This window comes from Mchenga conophoros, linkage group LG6, assembly GCF_057382185.1.
Source record: "Mchenga conophoros isolate Kocher_MC1m ecotype Shallow Benthic linkage group LG6, M_conophoros_male_GT1.1, whole genome shotgun sequence".
NCBI lineage: Eukaryota > Metazoa > Chordata > Actinopteri > Cichliformes > Cichlidae > Mchenga > Mchenga conophoros.
The window spans coordinates 2,802,095-2,822,822 of record NC_140531.1 but is presented as its reverse complement, the minus strand read 5'-3'; the positions used below and the strand labels follow the sequence as shown (position 1 = coordinate 2,822,822).

Below are 20,728 nucleotides of genomic sequence, written 5' to 3'. Positions count from 1 at the left end.
TTCAAGCAATAGTATACAGTTTGCTGCTTGTAATTAGAACAATTTCCTGTGAATTAAATGTCATTATAATTAAAAGATCCCTGCTCTTAAATCTTCCTGCAGGCACTATGAAAAAACGCTGCGTTATGATGTGTTTTTCCTCATTGTGCTGACTACAAATACAATCCACTCCCTGCTTTTGTTATTTGGTACATTTTGAGGAATAGATGCAGAGAGGGGAGGTGTATGCAAAAGCTTGAATGCCTGAGCCAAGCGCTGCCACCAGCGGGATTCTCACTGTAGTGAAGGTTAAAGTGGCAACAAAGACAACAAAGATGAGGGTTTTCCTCCTGCATCATACCTTCCCTGTCTCTTCTTTATCTATCTATCTATCTATCTATCTATCTATCTATCTATCTATCTATCTATCTATCTATCTATCTATCTATCTATCTATATATATATATATATATATATATACACCTATATATGTGTGTGTATTTGTGTGTGTGTGTGTGTGTGTGTGTGTATTTGTGTGTGTGTAAAGTTTGTTGGTTTTTTGGGTTTTTTTTTAGAAAAAGACGTCTTTCTTTTTTTCCATGACCTCGTATTCCTGTGAAGTGGAATTCTGTATTCCTGATTTCTCTTCTTAAAATAGTGAGCATGTGTCCTCGGTATATTTCATGGAAAACTTTTCCATGAAACTAAACTTAATCTTTGTTGCAGCAAAATGCAGCGTTCCAGCTCAGAACTGCAAGTTTTTCTGCCTGACCTTATGTTCTATGAATGCAGAGGGTGCATTAAGAATAATTAAGTTCAGTTTAATTAAATTATTATTTCCAAATGTCCTCGTGTGCCCTTCAGTACAGCACAATAAACAACAATCAAAGCCCACGAGCCCCACTTACACATTACATTTAGTTTCCTTATTTTAAAAATACAAAACCTTATTATTCTTATTTATTGTAATGCATGTGTATGCAATGCAATTAGTTATAACAAACAGATTAAAGAGCAAGGTAAAACAGCTCTAGAGTATTGCAGCAATTCCCTACATACGAAATACAGTAAGTATTAACTTCATGCAACAAGAAGTGTTCGTTCAGTTTTTTTTTCATTGTTATTTTTGTTCAGAGTTCCACAGAAATTCGGGATGACTTTGATCAGCAGCTGTTCCAAAGAATTTCAGCTTCTGTGAAATTTTTGATTTTATAGGCTTTATCTGTCCATCTGGTTCGGTTTATTTTCTTAATATATTCAAAGTTGCACAGCTGTAAAATTAGATACATCTTGGCCAGTTTTTCTTTTGCAGTTTCTCCATTCTTGCACAGCTTACTTAAAAGGTTTGAGGACTTGGCTAGAGGAAGCTGTTCTATCTTTAGGAGGAGGTAAAAATAAAAATAAAAACAAGCTGTTGCTTCAAAGTAGATTTAAAATCCAAATGTGTCTCTTTTACAGAATCTAGGCTTTACTTGAGGTTCCTGTGTGTTTATTTCATTTTGAATTCCCAACCCAGACAAAGCGCTTCATGTTGGGCCTGCACTTATTTAAAATGAATGTACGCTCCAATCAAATAATGTCTTTACTTTCTCTCACTCTCTTTTCTTTTACCTTTTTACTACATATTTATAGTTGCTGCTTATGTTTCTTCTGGATGATCAACGTGTGCAAAACCAGTAAAACCTTTACGTAGGTGGAAACAGAAATTAACATAAAAAGCCAGCAGACAAAATGATGGAATCCCACGTTCCTTATATTACAAGTCGTTGCAGAGGGTAAGAACTCTGTATCTGATATCTTTGTAATTTGGCTCTGTTGCTTGTTAATCCATAATCTTACATCATTTCACCCACTGCAAGTTATATATGAATGAATGCATCACTTCCCAAATGACTTTATGGTATTCCAGCAGCAGAAACAAATGTTGTAGGTCAGGTGTGGAGAGTTTCGTGTCACCATGAGGTACTCCAGTCATGGATGTGGGAAACATAAAGAAATCTGCAGATAGCAGAAACATTTTTAAGATTAGTGTCTGAACATTTTAATTTATAGTTATTGTCATACGTGATACAAGTTGACTGCATTTACCTTAGTTTAGAGTTTAGCTTGCATATGTTGCCATACACATACTCACCAGTGTGTGTTCTGCATGTTCATGTATTTACATCTATGAATACACAACCAGTAAACATACAATAGTTAGTGTAGCAATAGCCTGCTCACCTGCACACACACACACACACACACACACACACACACACACACACACACACACACACACACACACACACACACGTTCTCTGATAGTAGCAATAATATTTTATTTTTTGCCAGAAAGTGTGTGTGTGTGTGATGTGCCTGTGTATGCTTGACTACTGACATTGACACAATATGCATCTGCTGTTCTGTGTTCTGAGTGCATATGTACCTTGTGGGATTGTGTGTGTGTGTGTGTGTGTGTGTGTGTGTGTGTGTATTTTCGATCATTGCTACGAGAGCCCTGAATCTGAAGATTTATCTGTAGTACGTGTGTGTGTGTGTGTGTGTGTGTGTGTGTGTGTGTGTGTGTGTGTGTGTGTGTGTGTGTGTGTGTGTGTGCACAAATTATCCAAGGAATGCTCAGACTGAAGATCCAGCTGATGAAAGCTACGTGGAACTTTGTAAATGTTCCCTTTGTCAGACTGCAGAACCAGTGTGCGCTTGTGTGGACCTAAAACTGAAATATTAATTGTAATGTATAATAAATATAATGGAAATAAAATGTTTTAGCTTGGATTTGATCAGGAATGCCACATAATAAATTTATATACTATTTGTTTTTTAAGCTGTATCCTCAAGCTAGACCCATACTACTAGTTTTAGTCTTTGAACCCATAGATGGGCTGTCATGTCTTTACTGCAGTCGTGGTCTTGTGTTTATACACAAACACTAAGATAAGTGATCACAACTGAACACAGGTGAGAGGAAGAAATGTAAACATTTATGACAAATACCATCAGTTAGCCAAAAGCTGTGTGGTGAAAGTGAGTTTTAAAAGCTTTCTGACAGAGGCTTACAACCAACGACGTTGCAGGTAGCACAGTTAAGTCTTACAGAGTAGAGCTGCTGAATTTTACTGTTTAATGTTGAGGTCATACATGTTGTATGTGCGGCTTGCTTTCATCACATCACATCACAGAGGGTTTAATTATAATAATATTACACTAATGTAACTTGACAGTAATTATATAATATAGTTATGGTCATAATGTTACAATCAACATTTCATATATTAAATTTCAAAAACCCAAATAGTCTAGATTAAGAAGGCCGTTGAATCAATTTAATAAAACAACATAGTTACATACAGATTGCAGTTAGAGTTCTGTTAACTGATCAAGCTTCATAAGCTTTATGTGAAGTCCACCTTTCGACGTGTCACTCAAGGCAGACGAGTGTAGTCTCTTTAGTCCAGCTGATCTTGTTTTCTTCTTTTTGTAGGATTGATGTTACAGTAACATCAGAATATTACTAAACATGTAGATGACGAACTTTTCAAACCTGCGTTTTTTCTTTTGGTCATTTACGCCTCTCTTGAAGCTTCGTATTGGTGGCACTAATGTAGTAAATGAAGATACTTCATCATTTTTGTAGACTGTGGTTAGATGTAATGTATAATATATAACAGCTATATTATTCATTTTCTAACTCAACTGTCTGGATTTATTAACTTGAGCTAACACCAGGTATATCTTAAAAAAGATCCATGTTTAATAACTTAGAGACTTAGAGCTTTTTATTGTCATTGTGCAGTTTCTTGCACAGTGAAATTGGGTAGCTGGACCACAAAGGTGCAAAAGTAAGAAGAGAAAACAATATACAACAGGGGAAAAAATAAAATAAAATAAAAAGCAATATATATGTATACATATATGTGAGTGAAACTATATACATGGTGTATGCGTGATAACGTCGTCCGCCTTATGGAAATAAAAATGAAATATCAGAAAAGTAGGCCAGAAAAGTTGCGTTCCGTCAGGACAAGCAAGGCGAGCAGTGCTTGCCTCGTCAGATCTGAAAATATACATGTCCCAAAGTAAAGCAATCTATCCTTTGATCTCAGACATCGCTGTCATATGTGGATCCAGGCCTTACATTACTGCCATCTTGTGACCGCAGTTGGGTAATGTCGCTGTGATTATTTCAATTTCATGGCATAGTGTACTCCTCTGTGCCTGTGAGGGTGTGTCCGTCTTCTGTTAACAGCGATGGAGCTGGGCGAGCTGAGAGGCCAGCAGCCTTTTCCTGGTGGTTTGTGCATACACATTGTGACTGTAAACTGATGAGAGACCAGCGAGCCACACAAGCTGAGCTTCCACTGCTCTGAGGTCAGTTACTGGCCGCACTTCATAGGACAGGCAACTAGCATTAGCAAGTAAATGAGCTTCAGCGATTTAGCGCCACAACAGAAAGTTTCCTCTTGCTAATTACCTTGGTCAACATGTGTGATGTAACGAGACGATGGTGTTTGAAAAAGCTGTTAATGACTGCTTTAGCAGATTAGCAAGAAAATCTGTGATGATGATGGAGAGAGGACGGCAACTCTGACCATCTCCATAAACTGGCTCAGCAGCACTTTCAGATTAGCATTTATGAAAATGTATGAAGGTAAAACATTTAACCTCATTTTACATTCATATTTTAATTCTCCCTGGAGATATGAAACCTTTCAATTCAGGTGATTTTTTTGGTATTAATATTTTAATACACTGTGAAAAATCAAGATGTTGCTTGTATTATTTATTTATTTATTTTCAGAAATTCTCACAAGAGGACTGCAAACATATGCTTTGTAGAATATGATGCTGGACATTAAGCAGCATATAGTATTTAAGTATATTAAGTATTTAAAATTGCTTCAGTCTTAAACATATTAAGCAGTTATATTATTTCCATTTAATACTGATTAACACCATTTCACATTTTTGGTAGAACAATTATTTTTACTTTTGATATTTTATGCACAATTTTCCAATAATAGTTTTATGTGTACTGATGTGTTTTGATCCAGTTTTATTGCTTCGTTTCCTAAAGAAACAGTTTGAACAATTTTCAGATAATAGTGAATACATTTTGGTAATGTAGTAGATATCTATTCAACCATAGCAGTGATAATATTTTACAATTATTTGGCCAGAAAGTATGTAGTGCAAACAGGAAGTACGGGGACAGGAAGTATGTTTTAATTGATCAAATTATTTTTGTAAAATAGCTGCAGTGGAGGAAGACGTTTGTACTTCCTGTCTTCTTGCCTTTCTGTAAAAGTCTCCACTGGGTTACAGATACAACATCAGGAGAAAGAAGACATAAAAGAGAGCTTGGATTCACAGTAGGATGCAGCATTGCTGGGGCCGCACTCTGCAGTCCTTCATGTCGCTGCAAAAACTTCTGATTTAGGAACAAAAAGGATTTAATTATTTTTTGCTGGAAAGATTTTTCTCTCAGTTAATAACAGCATATGTCTGCGTATCAATAGGCTGCTGCTTTGGAATTTTGCTGAAACTCTTGGAATTTAGTTTTAATATCGGGATCCATCAATACACTGTATTTAGACGGAGTTATTATTGTTTTCGACTATATTAAAAGTGTGAAATATTTCATGCACTCACTGATTTGAAACCACACTTTCTGTTTGAGATTCCAAGAGTAAGAGCGACAACGATAGTTAGCAGCTGCATTTGTGAACTTTACAAAATGGCGGATTTTTAACTGGGAAAGAACCAGAATAATGGTAATGATAGAATGTACAGTGGTCTGTGGTGACAGAAAACTGCTGCGCAATTTCTCTTCACAAAGGGTAAAATAATGTTTCTGTTTTTATAAAATGTTTAAAATAAATAGACATTTGTTTTCACTTATTTTAGCACGACTTGGGCTTGAATGAAACACCCACAGTGTGTCTTTGAGTTCCTCCTTTAGGAGAGCTACACACCTTGTGTTGCTTGTTTTATTGCTCCCTGCCCAATTTTACTTGGCATCTGTCATCAAGGATTCACATGCAGACACTCTTGGGTCTGTTATTCCAATAACTCTAAAAGAGGAAACCCAAAGAAACAGTGCTTGGGCCACATGCATCTACCTTAAAATTAATGATTTGTTTTGTTTTTTCTACTAGAACTAGCATGGCTGCAAGATGCATTCCATACATCTTCATTTAAAGCATAGTATTGTACTTGTATCTATGCTTATATCAAGTTGGCAGTGCTATAGACGCATTTCATCAATATTTCCACCTTACTGCAAATATTGCCATATCTTTTGGTTTAATAAATATAGCAGCATCACACATTATTATTATTATTACTACTATTATTACTATTATTATTATTATTATTATTATTATTATTATTATTATTATTATTATAAGATTATGCAAACATATGTTTTCAAAGATTTTGTATATATACATTTTCCCACTTTGCTCATGATCTTAATGCCTTTAAAATGATGACTTGTATCAGTTGGTTTAATGTGTCCTCTCTGCTTTGTATCACTGCTGAAAACCTTTATAATTAAAAGAAAGAAAGAACTACATTGTCTCCCTTCGGACCCTCAGATTCTCGGCAGTGGTTGCAGATGGTGTGGCTGTTCGTCTCTGCGATGTAATGTGAGATGTGAGAGCTCTGGTGTGGGGTATTACAGCTGAAGCCATGAGCAGTATTTGACATAGATTTGGTCCGCTATGGTCCTCCTCTTCAGGGCATTCTGAAGGGGAAGGCTTGCTCACCTCAAAGGAGCCCTCAGTAGCAGAGGTGTCTGCGATTCTGTGATGCTCTTTGTTTTTCTCTGTCCCAGGGACGTCGGTGAGAGTAACTTGAGCATCACATATCCAGCACGGTTAGATTTTAGAGGCCATGTACATTATGTAGCTCCCATGGGACCACCAGCAATGAGTGAGTAGGAATCAGTAATCCAGCCCTTCTTGTCTGGAAGCAGAAACAATTTAAGGACGTAGCAGGGAATATATTTTCAGGCGTGGAAAGGAGAAATATAAAGATGGGGTTTGATTTAGGTTTTTTGCAGTGTAAAACTATATTATAGGAGAAATACTGAAGGGTGTTTGCTCGTTCTTTCTTACTAACTGGAGCTAAACAGAAGTGTTTCTGTTAGCGTTAGCATGATGGACCCGAGAGTGAGAGTGGTGTGTATGGTGAAAATGATCCTGACTGCACCGGCAAAGAACCTGAAGGAACTTAACATATGTGAAATGTTCATAACCAATTCTGCATAAAAACAGCTCGATTCTGTTTGAGAGGATAAAAACATTCTTCTTCTTCTCATCATCGTTATTATTATTATTACTAGTAGTATATTTTGTAATTTATAAAATATTAATGATGAATATTTTTACTGTCAGTATCAGTATGATTGTGAAATACTGGGCTGTTACCAATATGTGGCTGATAGCTAATCATGGCTGCTCACAGTAACTGCTGGGTTCACGTTTTTTATTATTTCATTTTAAATAGAATTGATTTATTATCATTATTATTGTTGTTGTTGTTGTTGTTGTTATTATGATTTAATAATTATTTCCTTGCATTGACCATTTCTTGTTATAAGAAACTTTTTGTTTTTCTGTTCTTTTACCTAAAAAACGAAAACACATTTATTAAATCTCTTTTTATCTTTACATGCATGAATATCTTGAAAGCTTTTCATTTAACCAGCATGTTTCTGTGGACACACACACAGACACACACACACACAACCACACACACACACACACGTTGAATTTGTCAGGTTTTACAGCTTGATTGCATGACTCTGGCTTGCTGGTTTGTCACATAGAAAATTGTCTCTTTTGTGTTCAGCCAGACTTAAATATGTAAAATCACACTGTAGTATGATTGCATCATGAGAGGTTATACTATGAATAAAGTAAATAAAAAAACACAACATGCATTTTCAAAAACAATTTTCATGTATCTTTCATTCCTTATTACTTCTCAGCCGTGCCTCTTTCTCTGACGCTGATGCTCCGACTTTGACAGAGTAAAATTCACTTTTCAGGTTTAAGTTGACAAATAAGACACAAAATAGATGAATTATTTTTAGTGCATTTTTGTGCAGAGTCCACAAACCTGTTATTAACTGCATTAATCAGTAAGAGAATTCCTTCTAATGGCACAAATGGGATATAAAGTAATTCTATAACACATTTTCTGATTACCAGTAATCGTATTAAATTGTAATTAAATTGTAATTAAATTGTAATTAAATTGTAACAAAACATTTATTCATTAACAAGAAATTAAAAACACCACTAACTGTTACACAGTGTAATTCATAAAATATGACTAATATTAAATATCATTGTTTAATCTCATTGTTGATATAAATTCACAGTGTTTATATGCAAATGTTTGTATTTAACAAGTTCAGCAACTTCTACCAAATTTAGTGAAATAGCTTGTTTGTTATTCCAACATCAGTTTTAAAACCCAGGAAGAAACCACTGTCCCATTAAAAAACCAGACCAATTTCTGCTTTCAGGAAAATTATGGGAGATGTAAATCAAACAAAATGAACCAGATTTAACATATTTCTGGACTTGTTTGGGGTTTTTTGTTAGTTAGTTTTTGTTTTGTTTTGTTTTTTGTTAAATAGCTCCTCCCACTGTCAGAGATCTGTATTGTTATATATGTGTCACCCTGGGCATGCATGATAAATGTATTCCTAATTTAGAAATTAATTTGCCGGACAGTTTATTGCTGGTTATATTTAACAACAAATTTTTTGGTAACGCCGGTAATGGTAACATTTGAAGCGATTTCTTTCCAAAAACAAAGGCGCACATTTGTCACAGATTGTGGTGGTTGCATTGACTTTGCAAGATTTGCAGCGGTCCTGCTTGTCACATTTCACAGGCCATGTCATGGCTACCCAGGGCCACTCTCTTGTCGCATGACTGCATCAAAATGTTCAGGCGATGTCACCTGGGGACTTCAAGAGTTAAAAGTCAGTGTTAAAACTTTTAAAGGAGCTTTCCCCAATGTCTAAAAGGACAGTCAGGTTGAGTTCTTATGATTTTTTTTTATAATTTATTAAATGTTTCCAGATTTTTAACAAAAAATATTTTATTTCAGCATTATGTAGTTATCTAGTTAATATTGTTATATTAACTAGATAATATTTAATGTAATAATACACAATAGGGCTGGGCCATATCATACCTTTCACTGTAATATCGGTATAATGTTGGGCAACAATAAGAAAATATTGCGATAGAATATGGGTAAAACGTGCATGTGCAGTGCCTTTGTTTTCATACGCACATGGCGGAAAAAGCATGGCGGCGACGCAGAATGAGAAGAGCGAAAGTGGATCGTTGAATGAAACCATGAACCTGAACTGGTTTGTAAAAATGCTGCAGCTTCACTGGTGTGGAACTGGTTTAGCTTTCGTCCGTCAGATACACAACAAAGCACTATTTTTGGTAGCGCATGCTAGCGGGCCGTCGTTATTACCGTGTTGTTTGGAAAATACGGCGCACTTAAAATCAATCCTTTGATTTTTCTGAAAGTCGACAGAGCCCCTTATAATCCCGTGTGCCTTATGTATGAACTCTGGTTGTGTTTATGACCTCGAAACGATTTTATGTGCACGGCGCTCGAAAATCTGTCAGATGTTTCAGTACGACTTTGCTGAGCTACGAAGCCGCACCGCTTGATGGATTGTGGGAGCGTTACGGCTATCGTAGGCGGAGCCTCGCGGAGTGATACGTGCTGTGCTTCAACATAATGTTACCGTATTGTGTGTGTATAAGCTCTTTTTAAGTTTTGTGGATGTTATACATGGTGATGCTGAGGATGTGTCGGCCAGTTTCCACTGGAAATACCTTTTGGTTAAACTGTCAGCGAGGAGTTTGCACTGTTACATTTTTATATAACTTTAATACAGATAAAAAACAGCTGCTTGTTTAAGTGAAAATACATTGATGGTTTTTTTGCACTAATAAAGTTGTGGAGTTGTAAAGTATTTTGTCTCGTCTCAATTATATCGTCAGTTATATCGTTATCGCAAATTTTCAAATGTATATCATGATTAATATTTTTGGTCATATCGCCCTTCTCTAATACACAAACACATTCAGCTGTTCTAGAGCTTGGCCGTTAAAGAAGAATGTGCTCTTTCTTCATTTCCAGGGTTGGACAAAAAGAACAAAATGCTGGAATGCAGTCCCTTTACATTACTTCTCTAGTAGAGAGCACAGAATTAAAATCACCTAATTAAAAGACCTAATGTTGCAACAATGCAAACTGTAAACTTTGGGTGTTGTCTGTATTTCTTGCATGTTATATATTATATTATTTTATTATATTATATTATGTTAAGGCCAAGGTAGACTCTCTTCCACAGTCGGCCTTGGAGTTTTTCCTCCCAGTGTCGCTAAACCTTTTCCTCATAGGGGGTCACATGATTGTTGAGGTTTTATTGTTGAGGTTGAGGTCTTTACCTTACAAAGAGACAACTGTGATTTAGCAGTATATAAATACAGTTTAATTTAACTAAATATTTTTTTGTATTAGTTTGGCTACGTGCAACCAATCATGTGTTAGTTACCTGTAATCTTTCATTGTAGAGCTACTCAAATGCATACCAACACTAAGTTATGTGGAAGTCCCAGCATTCATTACTGCAGGGAATGAAATGTCTGCTGCAAAAAGAGCTAAAAATGTTTGTTTTACTTTTGTTACTGTCACTGTCATGTCTACGATGTTTGTCACCTTTCTGCAGGTGGGGACTAATTCCTGCTGTAAAATAGTCGTTACTTTCTATGAGATTGTTAGTAGTGCGACATCAGGTTTAATCTGCAGCTTTTCCCACCTTTTACATGTGTTGAAATAGAGCAGAGAGTTGTTCACAGTAGTGAACGGTTTGTGCGGTTGTCTAAAAATGGCTATACCTCCCATTAAATTTTTTCAGCTGATGCAAATTTACTTGAAATCTTGAAAGCTTAGCAACTGTAAAATCCAATGTGAAGCCACTGATTTGAGTTCACATTTGATCTGCTGGCTAAAGATCAAAAAAGGTGCCAATGCACAAATACTTCTGAACTTTGAGAATAAGTGAAATACCAGTTTCTAAAGTGACTGCAGCGTAGTTGGTGCTACAGGCAGAAATGAGTAACCTGTCTTTTATGGGCTAAAATTGTGGTCATAAATAAAATCTGAAAATTTTATGTTTGCGCGTCTATAGACGAAGACGCGCGCGCGTGTGTGTGTGTGCGCGCGCGCGCGTGTGCGCGCGCGTGTGTGTGTGTGCGTGTGCGTGTGTGTGTGTGTGCGTGTGTGTGTGTGTGCGTGTGCGTGTGTGTGTGTGTGCGTGTGTGTGTGTGTGTGTGTGTGCGTGTGTGTGTGCGTGTGTGTGTGTGCGTGTGTGTGCGTGCGTGCGTGCGTGCGTGCGTGCGTGTGTGTGTGTGCGTGCGTGCGTGCGTGCGTGTGTGTGTGTGTGTGTGTGTGTGTGTGTAAAAAAGATTTACACAAGTTAAATTTTTTGTTAAGGTCTGGTTACAGATGAAAGCATAAACTATGTGTAAAACTCTGTGTGAGTTTCAACTTGCAAGTATGAATTTTGATCCGATTTTTCTTCCTTTCACCTGATTGGTCAATGTCATGTCAACCATAAATGTAACAGTCCAATCAGAGAACAGATGGGTTTGGATGTCAGAGTGGCGCTTTACTGAGCTTCAGGTCCTGGAAGGGTAAATGCCCTTTCACGTGCCAGCGTTTTCCTTCATCACCACAAAGAAAAAAAACATTCTGTGCGTGTCCGAGTTCGGTGGACTTTTTGTCACAGGCTTACGTGCTTATATAGGGACCTCCAGAGCCTTTTCCATGGCTCTATGTATGGCGTTATTTTTGTGCCACTATTCTGAGCTCATGTAAAAAACAAATTGCAGGTGCAAGTGTTGCATTTTGAGGAGAAATTTATTTTGAATGAAGCTAAATTTGAGTTGCATGCAGCAATGAATTTTGTTCACTCAAATTTAGCTTTTCTTCTTATTAAATATTAAATATAATAAATATATGCGATGGCCCCTAATGACAAAGCACGTACAAACTCCAAAACACATCCCTAGTGTGAACTGAACTTCCAAAACAGAGCTACCTAGATCATTTAAATTAAACAATTGAAAGCATATGTGTATTTATACACAAGCACTCATATATATTCAAATAATTAAAAAAAAATCTTCATTTACCTGTTACTACCACACACCAGATCTGGTCGTTGGTACTTGCTGGCTTGTGTAGCCACTTGGTAACAAAAGCTCAACACTGCGCCCAGCATCCTGGAGCACTTCTGTTGTCTTTTGTACTGTTTTGAGTTTTTACGTGTTTTGGAGTTTTTACTTGTTTTGGAGTTTGTACGTGCTTTGTCTCTAGGGGCCACCGTAAATATACTTTTATTTATTCACTCCACATAAAATGTAATAAATAAATCATATAATACAAAAACCAACTATTCACATTTCAACTTTTAACTATTTAAATTTTCAGCTTTTTTCTTTTAAAAATATTTAAAAGTGAAACAACAGAAAACACTGCAAACCACAACACAAGTAAATATAAATTAAAATATGAAGAAGATGCACATTCTCTGTCATATGGACCTGCATGAATAAACTTTCTGAATCCTTTATCATCTGCAACTGAAAATAGTTGTGGATGATTACTATACTTTCTAATGTGACGTTGTTGTCCCTGGCTCTCTTTCTCTCTCTGTGCTACTGCGAGTGTAACTACCGCCCCTCCCTCCTCTGCCCAGCGCAAAGCACAAGGCTCGTGTGCGGAGTGAAGCGGAAAAAAAGTGCGAGAGAGAGAGGGTGAGACAAAGGAAAAAAAAAACCCACGGCTCACGATAAGGAGCCGGCTCGCGTCGTTCATGTCAAAGATCCGGCTCTAAGAGCCATTTCGTTTGCGACCAACACATCACTATTCCACGCTTTAAACGCTGCACGCTCATACTCTCTCCCACACTCCATATTATCCATTGTTGATCTGCACACAGCTGTTGCCACGAACGTCGCACACGCTTACATCATTGTCACGAGACACTCTCACAAACAAAATCACAGTTTAGTAACGCAGCATGCTTACAGGAAAATAACAGTAATCTAATTACTTTTTTTGCAATAGTAATCCCTTACTTTTCTCGTTACTTGAAAAAGTAATCGGATTACAGTAAGCCATTACTTGTAATGCTTGTAACGCATTACTGCCCATCTCTGGTTAACAGGGTGATATTCTGTAACATGATCTTTCGTTTTCATCTGTTTTCTATGGATGGTGGTGGTGTAGAAAAAACTCCTTGTTGATGGCAAGAGAAATATGCCAGTTAGAGCTTTACTGTAGCAGTGGGCTCAGCTGACCTGCAGTCAGTAAGGTTTGAGCCCTCCAGTGGCAGAAGACAGCAGAAAGGTAAAGCGGGGCAGAAGGTAACAGTGATGCCTGTCTTGACTTGTGTGATCCCTGGCATTAATTTCATTTAACTTTTTTCAATTCAGTTTTATTCAGAATAAAAGACACTGTTATTATGTTGATATTCTAAACGTTTGGCTCATCAAAGCAGCCACCTTTGGCAGATATAACAGCTGAACACACCCATGGCTTTCTTTCTACAATAGAAATCAAATATTTTTCAGAGAGCTGTTCCCATATCTGTTGCAGAAGTTCCCATAAATGTGGACCTTGTCTGTTGCTTTGCTTTCACTCTTCTGTCCAGTTCATCCCAAACCAGCTCGTTTAAGTCTGGAGACTGTGCTGCCACTTCATCAGGTTTTCAAGCTCACCATCATGTTATTTTTTCCTGAGGTAGTTCTGGCATAGCTTTGACGCAAGGCTCTTCGCCTTATTCTGATGTCGTAGCAATGGCTTTCGTGCTGCAACTCTTGCTGTCAAACCTGCAGCTTGAAGTCTTCATGACTGAAACTGAGACTTGCTTATATGACCATTATTAAACTGTGCTTGAAGCTGTTGTCCTGTGAGCCGCCAATCACACAAGCTGTTAACTCTCAGAAACTTTGGGTCTGTCAGACCTCTTCCTGTCTGTCCTGTTTGTTTCTGAGTGCCTTTTGATGATGAAGGAAACTGTACTCAGTGACACCTTGACTTCCTTTGTAAGTTCTCTGTAGGAAAGACCTACATTTTTAAGTGTTATGATCGTCTTTCTCTCTTCCATCGTTAATTGCCTTTTTCTCACCGTATTTGTAGCAACACACTACTTTCTGCAGTACAATACTGTTCAACTGGTGCTCGTGTGGGTTTGGTACCACAGTGTGTTCCAGCACTGCTTTTATCCAGACAGAGGGGGTGGAAGTAATCCAGAACAGTTGGAACAGCTGTAGAAATTAGTAGCACCAGCTTACAAGGCTTAATCAATCTCCATTACTGTAGAACAGCTTTAAAATGTTAACCTATGTTGTGTTGCCTGATAAAGGCCTTTTTCATTATTTTTCAGTTTTGGGTAACCTTACCTTTTTTTTTAACTTCTGGCAGTTCACGCTGTTCATTGGACTTAAATGACTTGAATTGCAATAAATAACTGGAAAATTAGAGTGTTAGCCCTAAGAGCCTTCATCAGGAACTTAATGGGGAAGTGGAAGACAGCACTAAAGGAAAACTTCAAGCCAATTACACAGGTCACCGTCACGTTTACCAAGGCGATCCTCAGTCCCCACTGCATTTCTGCACAGATCTGAACCTCCTCAGTGAGATCCTCAACAAGACTGGCCTTTACCTGGATGACATCAAGCTATGTCCTCCTGAGAACCAGCTTATTCATTTATGTCCTCTGTAGTGGACATTTGTTTTTCGTCTATACCTTTTAATAATAATGATAATAATAATAATAATACATTTTATTTAAAAAATAGCACCTTTCAGAGCACTCAAGGACACTGTACAACAAATATACAATATACACAATAATAAGAGTAACAGATAAACGTTAAAAGCATGCAGAGGTTTAAACATAAGCAATTTTAAACAGGTGATTTTTAAGGGTGGACTTAAAAAGAGGGAATGAAGTAATATTTCTGAGGCCAAGGGGTAAGGAATTCCAAAGTCGAGGGGCAGAGCAACTAAAAGCCCCGCCCCCATTGTAATCAGACGAGCAACAGAGAGGAGGAACAGAGAGCAAAAGAGAAGATGAAGATGTGAGGCACCGGGATGGGAAGTTCATCTGTACTAAATCAGAGAGGTATGGTGGAGAGAGAGAATGAATAGCCTTAAATGTATAAAGGATTATTTTAAAATGGATGTGAAATTTAACCGGGAGCCAGTGGAGCTGCTTCAGGATTGGGGAGATGTGGTGGGTAGAGGAAGTCCTAGTAATAATACAGGCAGCAGAGTTCTGGACACGTTGGAGCTTGTTGATGGGTTTTTGTGTGAGGCCAAATAATAGTGAGTTACAGTAGTCAATTCGAGAGATAACAAGATTATGGACGAGAATGGCAGTGGCATGAGGAGTGAGGAAAGGGCGGAGGCGATTGATGTTATGGAGTTGAAAATATGCTGCACGTGTGACATTATTGATGTGTGAATTAAAGGACAATGTGCTATCAAGAATGACACCCAAGCTTTTCACAGAGGGAACCACAGATAGGGACCAACGAATTATTGATAGTGAGAGAAAAATCGTTAATTCTGGACAGCAATCGTTTAGTGCCGACCAGGAGAAGTTCAGATTTATTGCTGTTGAGTTTAAGGAAGTTGGAGGAGAACCAGGAATTGAGTTCAGCTAAGCAGAGGGTGAGGGAGGGTGGAGGAAGAGTGGAATCGGGTTTGGTAGAGAGGTAAAGCTGGGTGTCATCGGCATAGCAGTGGAACTGAATATTATATTTACGAAAAATGTGTCCGAGTGGAAGAAGGTAAAGGATGAAAAGGAGGGGCCCGAGGACAGATCCCTGGGGCACCCCAGTAGATAGAGGAGAAGGCTGAGAAATAAAGGGTTTTAGTTGAATGAACTGAGTGAAAGCAGGCTAATGGAGTATGAGAGAGGCCAACAGAAGCTAATCTGCTAAGAAGAATGGGATGAGAGATGGTGTCAAAGGCTGCACTCAGATCAAGGAGAATAAGGATGGAGAGGAGACCAGAATCAGCTGCCATAAGAAGATGGTTTGTTATTTTTATAAGAGCAGTTTCGGTGCTATGCAGAGGACGGAAACCAGACTGGAACTGTTTGTAAAGGTTATTATCAGTTAGGTGTAGATGGACTTGTGGAGCAACTATTTTTTCAAGAACCTTTGAGAGGAATGGTAGATTGGAGATAGGACGACAATTGTTAAAGTTGTTGGGATCTAGACCTGTTTTTTTCAGGATTGGGGTAATGGCGGCAACTTTGAAAGAAGCAGGAACAGTTCCAGTGGTGAGTGAAGAGTGAATAATAGCAGATATGAGGGGAAGGAGAGGGAGTAAGCAGGCTTTGACAAGGACAGTGGGGATAGGATCAAACTGGCAAGCTTTGATTTGTGGATGAGATCAGCAATATCAGTTAGAGATGGAAGTTGAAAAACAGAAAGGAAGTGAGAAGGGGGTCGAATTATGACAGAGGAGCTACATTGAGCATTAGGGACCAAGTCTAGGTGTATTTTATGAATTTGTTCAGTGAAGAATAGCATTAGAGAGTCGCAGAAGTTAGATGAATAGAGATGAGCGGGCAGAGAATCAGGTGGCCTGTTAAAGGAGTTGAATAATGAGAATTGGGTCTTGGTGGAGTCCTCACATGAACAGATAATGGTAAAATGATAGGCAGATTTGGTTTGACTGATACATTCCCGATAAAACAGAACATGGTTATTAAACATACCCTTATGAATAGTAAGGCCAGTTTTCTTGTAAAGACGTTCAAGCTGTCGGCCTTTAGCTTTCAATAGTCGGAGTTCAGGTGTGTACCAGGGTGCAGAGCGAGAGAAGAGTACATTTCTGGTTTTTTGTGCAGCAAGAGAATTCAAAATACTACAGAGGCTATGATTATAATAAAATACTAGATAATCTCGAATAGACAGATTGTTAAGAGACAAGCAGCTAGAGAGAGCAGAAGAAATGATATCAAGATTTATATTCTTGATTATAGAGAAAGTCATGTGAACATTAAAGGAGAGAAGTAGATGATCCGAGATTGGCAGCTCGTCAGCTTTGCTTTTGACTTATTTGAGCTATCTCACTAAGTCCTGATGTACTAAACAGAGGACATCGTGGGCTTTACATTGACAGCTTATGTGTTTGGGTGGTCTCTTTTAGCTCCAAAGAGGAAGGAAATCACAAGTTCAATGCGAAGTTTCTCTTTTCCTAGGTTCTCAGGAGGGTGTGCCAAGAGTGAACAAGAAATCCATTCTCCGATTCATATCACTAGGATCTACAGAATGACACTGGATTGTCATTGGTTCTACCAGAAGACAATATTGAAGGTTGCAGGTACAATTGGATAGGATAACTTGATACCTTGAAATACCGCAGGCAAATGGGAACCAAGAAAAGGCTGCTAGGAAAGCTGCAACTTTGCTCAAGACTGGAACAGCCAGAGATTGAACCACCAAACTTCTGTTTAGTAAGTGATCTGTTCTACCTCCTCAGCTGGCTGGTTACTTGGTACAGCTCTACTTTTGACACTGCTTCAAACTGGTCTTTGGATAGGAGAAAAGGACTCATGCTCTTTACCCATAAATTATAATTGCCACGTAATTTTTTAAAGTATGTTGTTTGCTGTCCACTGAAGTTACATAAACAACTAAAGATAAAGTTAGGTGCAACGCCATGCCACTGATAGATGCTGGATCTGGTAATCCCCTGCACCAGAAGACTTCTGTTCAAAAAGCAACAACATTTCTCTAAAGTACTCATTCAGTCCTTTTTTACCCATCAATTCAGTATAGTTTTCATTTTTAAATAATAACTGCTAATTCTACTCATTCTCATTTATTTGGGGTGGCTGTAACTGAGGAGGTAGAGTTACTCTAGTCTGCATGCCAAATATCCTTGGGCAAGATACTAACTCCAAGTTGCTCTACAATCCATTGAAGCATGAACGTTTGTGACTGTTAGACAGAAAGCACTTAAGCACAGAAATAAAAGTGCCTGTGTGAAGGGCTGAATGAGGCACGTTGCATAAAGCACTTTGAGCCCTCCGGGTCCATTTACCATTCTGTTGGTCATTTTGGAAATAATCTATTTGTTGAGCAGATCTGAGGACTTACAGAAGACTTTTAGAACTTCTGTGGAGCCTTTGATTGACAATTAACTCACTTTCTGCTCTTTATGGCTCTCGCTGAGTTGGTTATGTTGTGCTTTCAATACAGTTCAATTCAATTCAATTAAACTCAATTTATACAGCACCAAATGACAACAACAGCCGCCTCAAGGCTCTTTATAGTGTAAGGTAGACCCCACAATAATGCATACACTGTAAGTTTTGTATTATTTGAGAGTAAATACAGTGGCTTGTCATTAAATAGCTCAGGGGATTGCAGCATCAAAAGAAACAAGCTTGTTATGAACCACACAAGGTTGTGTTTTTCCTTCTCTTTCTGTTCTCCCTCTGTCCCTCTCAGATAGAACTGTGGGCCAGCACTTCCACGAGGGCCAGCCAACAGGCAGAGTTGCCTTTTCCAATACTTTCCCTCCCACACCTGGTGTGCATTTTCTAATTAATTGCTGGTATTTAAGGTCTGGCTGGTGCTACTGCTCTCAGTCAGATTGTAGTGAAGACAGACCCTGTTAAAGTAAAAGCTGTCCCTGATTGGTCAGCACCAACTACACACAGTTACAATGGTTAATAGCAAAAACAACAACAACAAACAAACAACAACAAAAACAATTCACAGTTGAGGTGGATGCTTCTGACTCGGGGTTGGGGCTGTCCTGTCTCAACATGTGGACACAGACGTTAAGCTCCACCCTTGTGCATTGAAACAGGAGTGTTTCTGCAGGTGTAACCTTTCAGTACCACTTTCTTTCACATGTTGATAATATGTTTTTCAAAATGGTACATTTTGAATTTCAAGCATTTTACATGTTTTCTTTGTTCTATTGTGAATAAAATCTGGGTTTGAGATTTATACCTCATTCTGTTTTTATTTACATTTTACTCAGTGTCCCAAATTTTCTGAATTAAGTTTATACGCTGGAATATTCAAATATTCAAATATTCTCTGTGGACAAACCAAACGTAGTCCACAGCACACAGCGCCCGTAGTGTGGTCCATTAAACCTTGTGTGCTTTCATGTATGTCTTTAAACACAACTATTGTTTTAAATAGCAGCATTTGCAGTTGAATTGGTTTGAATTTATTTACACTCTTTTTTAAACGTTTCTCTTTCTGTTCTCAAAAAGGAGAGTGTATATAGATATAGCATACAGAACAAATAGCGAGTGGTTCAGCACATGGGACTCTTACTGTAGGACTGTAGGAATTGGAAATGATGTTTTTCCTGCACGTAATGAAGACATTTTGGTACCGAAATTTAGTAGCTACCTAAAAGTTAAAGATGTTGTGATAAAATGAAAAAAGGTAAATAAATAAATCAAGCACTAAAAGAACTTTCCCAGGCAGGAGTCAAACTCTCCGATCTCTCAAAGTTCTGGAGATTATTCTCACACCATACCTCAGTGTGTGGACTTCAATCACTACTTTACTACATTATTTCCATGGACTGTAATAACTAACAGTCAGGCTGCTTGTGACCTTTCACTCCTCCACTACTCTGACTTGATGTTTAAATAGGTGTGTTTGGTCTAATTGTCTGTCACAGCCCTTCTGAGACTCCAGTTTTAATTAATGACAGTATTTGACGTTATGATGATTAATATTTCGGGGCATTCTGAGAGGTCTATAGAACTTTAACATTCATCTACGGGTTTTTGTATAAATATTCACAGTGTTCAAAGGAGTGAAACATGTCATAAATGTTTTCGTTTCTCTTTACCGAGGCTGATGCTGAACGAATGGCAGGAGTTGCAGTAAAGTCTCACAGGAGATGTGTAGTGTTGTGTTCACTTGTAAATACTTGTAAATGTAAAAAGAGTACACAGAGGACACACACAAACACACACAGCAGACACAGCAGACTGTAATTGCTTTTGTGTATCAGTGAAAAGCCACCCACTCACAAGCTCGTGTTCATTCGTGGTTGCGTGGTTACCAAATGAGCTACAGAATCATACACATGGCTTCAGGTTTGATTGTTCAATTGGTGTCTGAGTTATTAATGAATAGCAAGATCAGCTTTGAGTTTACTTTAGTAGGACTAAAACATCAGAAAGGTTAGTTGGAGAAATATAAACATCCTTTGTCTCACAGAGAAAAAATATCTATAGACAGTGCTGCTTTTTTCCTGAAACACACGCCTTCGATCAGTGTCACAGTGATCCTATTTTACTACAAATGCAGTGTTTAACAAACTGTTTGGAACCTCTGGTACTACATATTGATGAATTGAATAAACGCTTGTTTGCCAGTTCAAAGCTATGCTCTAGTTTTTCACCTATTGCTGTAATTCAGTTGAATTATTATTTTCTTTGTTCTGTTTTTTTTTTTTTTTTGTTGTTCCTTTGAGTTTTGCCTTTGGGTTATTGTCAAGTTGTAGAAGCAAACTGGCTGTGATCAAGCAGCAGCCACTAGGTCTCGCATGCTGCTCCAGAATTAAAGGATTGCCTTCTTTGTGCAGTTCCTTTTACTTCAAGTACAAATCTCCAGAAAACAAT

The 20,728-nt window shown here is 37.9% G+C and overlaps 1 protein-coding gene across 2 annotated transcripts in view; it reads left to right on the top strand.

Moving 5' to 3' along the window:
• tenm3 (teneurin transmembrane protein 3) overlaps positions 1-20,728 on the top strand; it is an 810,020-nt gene that overhangs the window by 467,733 nt on the left and 321,559 nt on the right. The window lies entirely within an intron of this gene.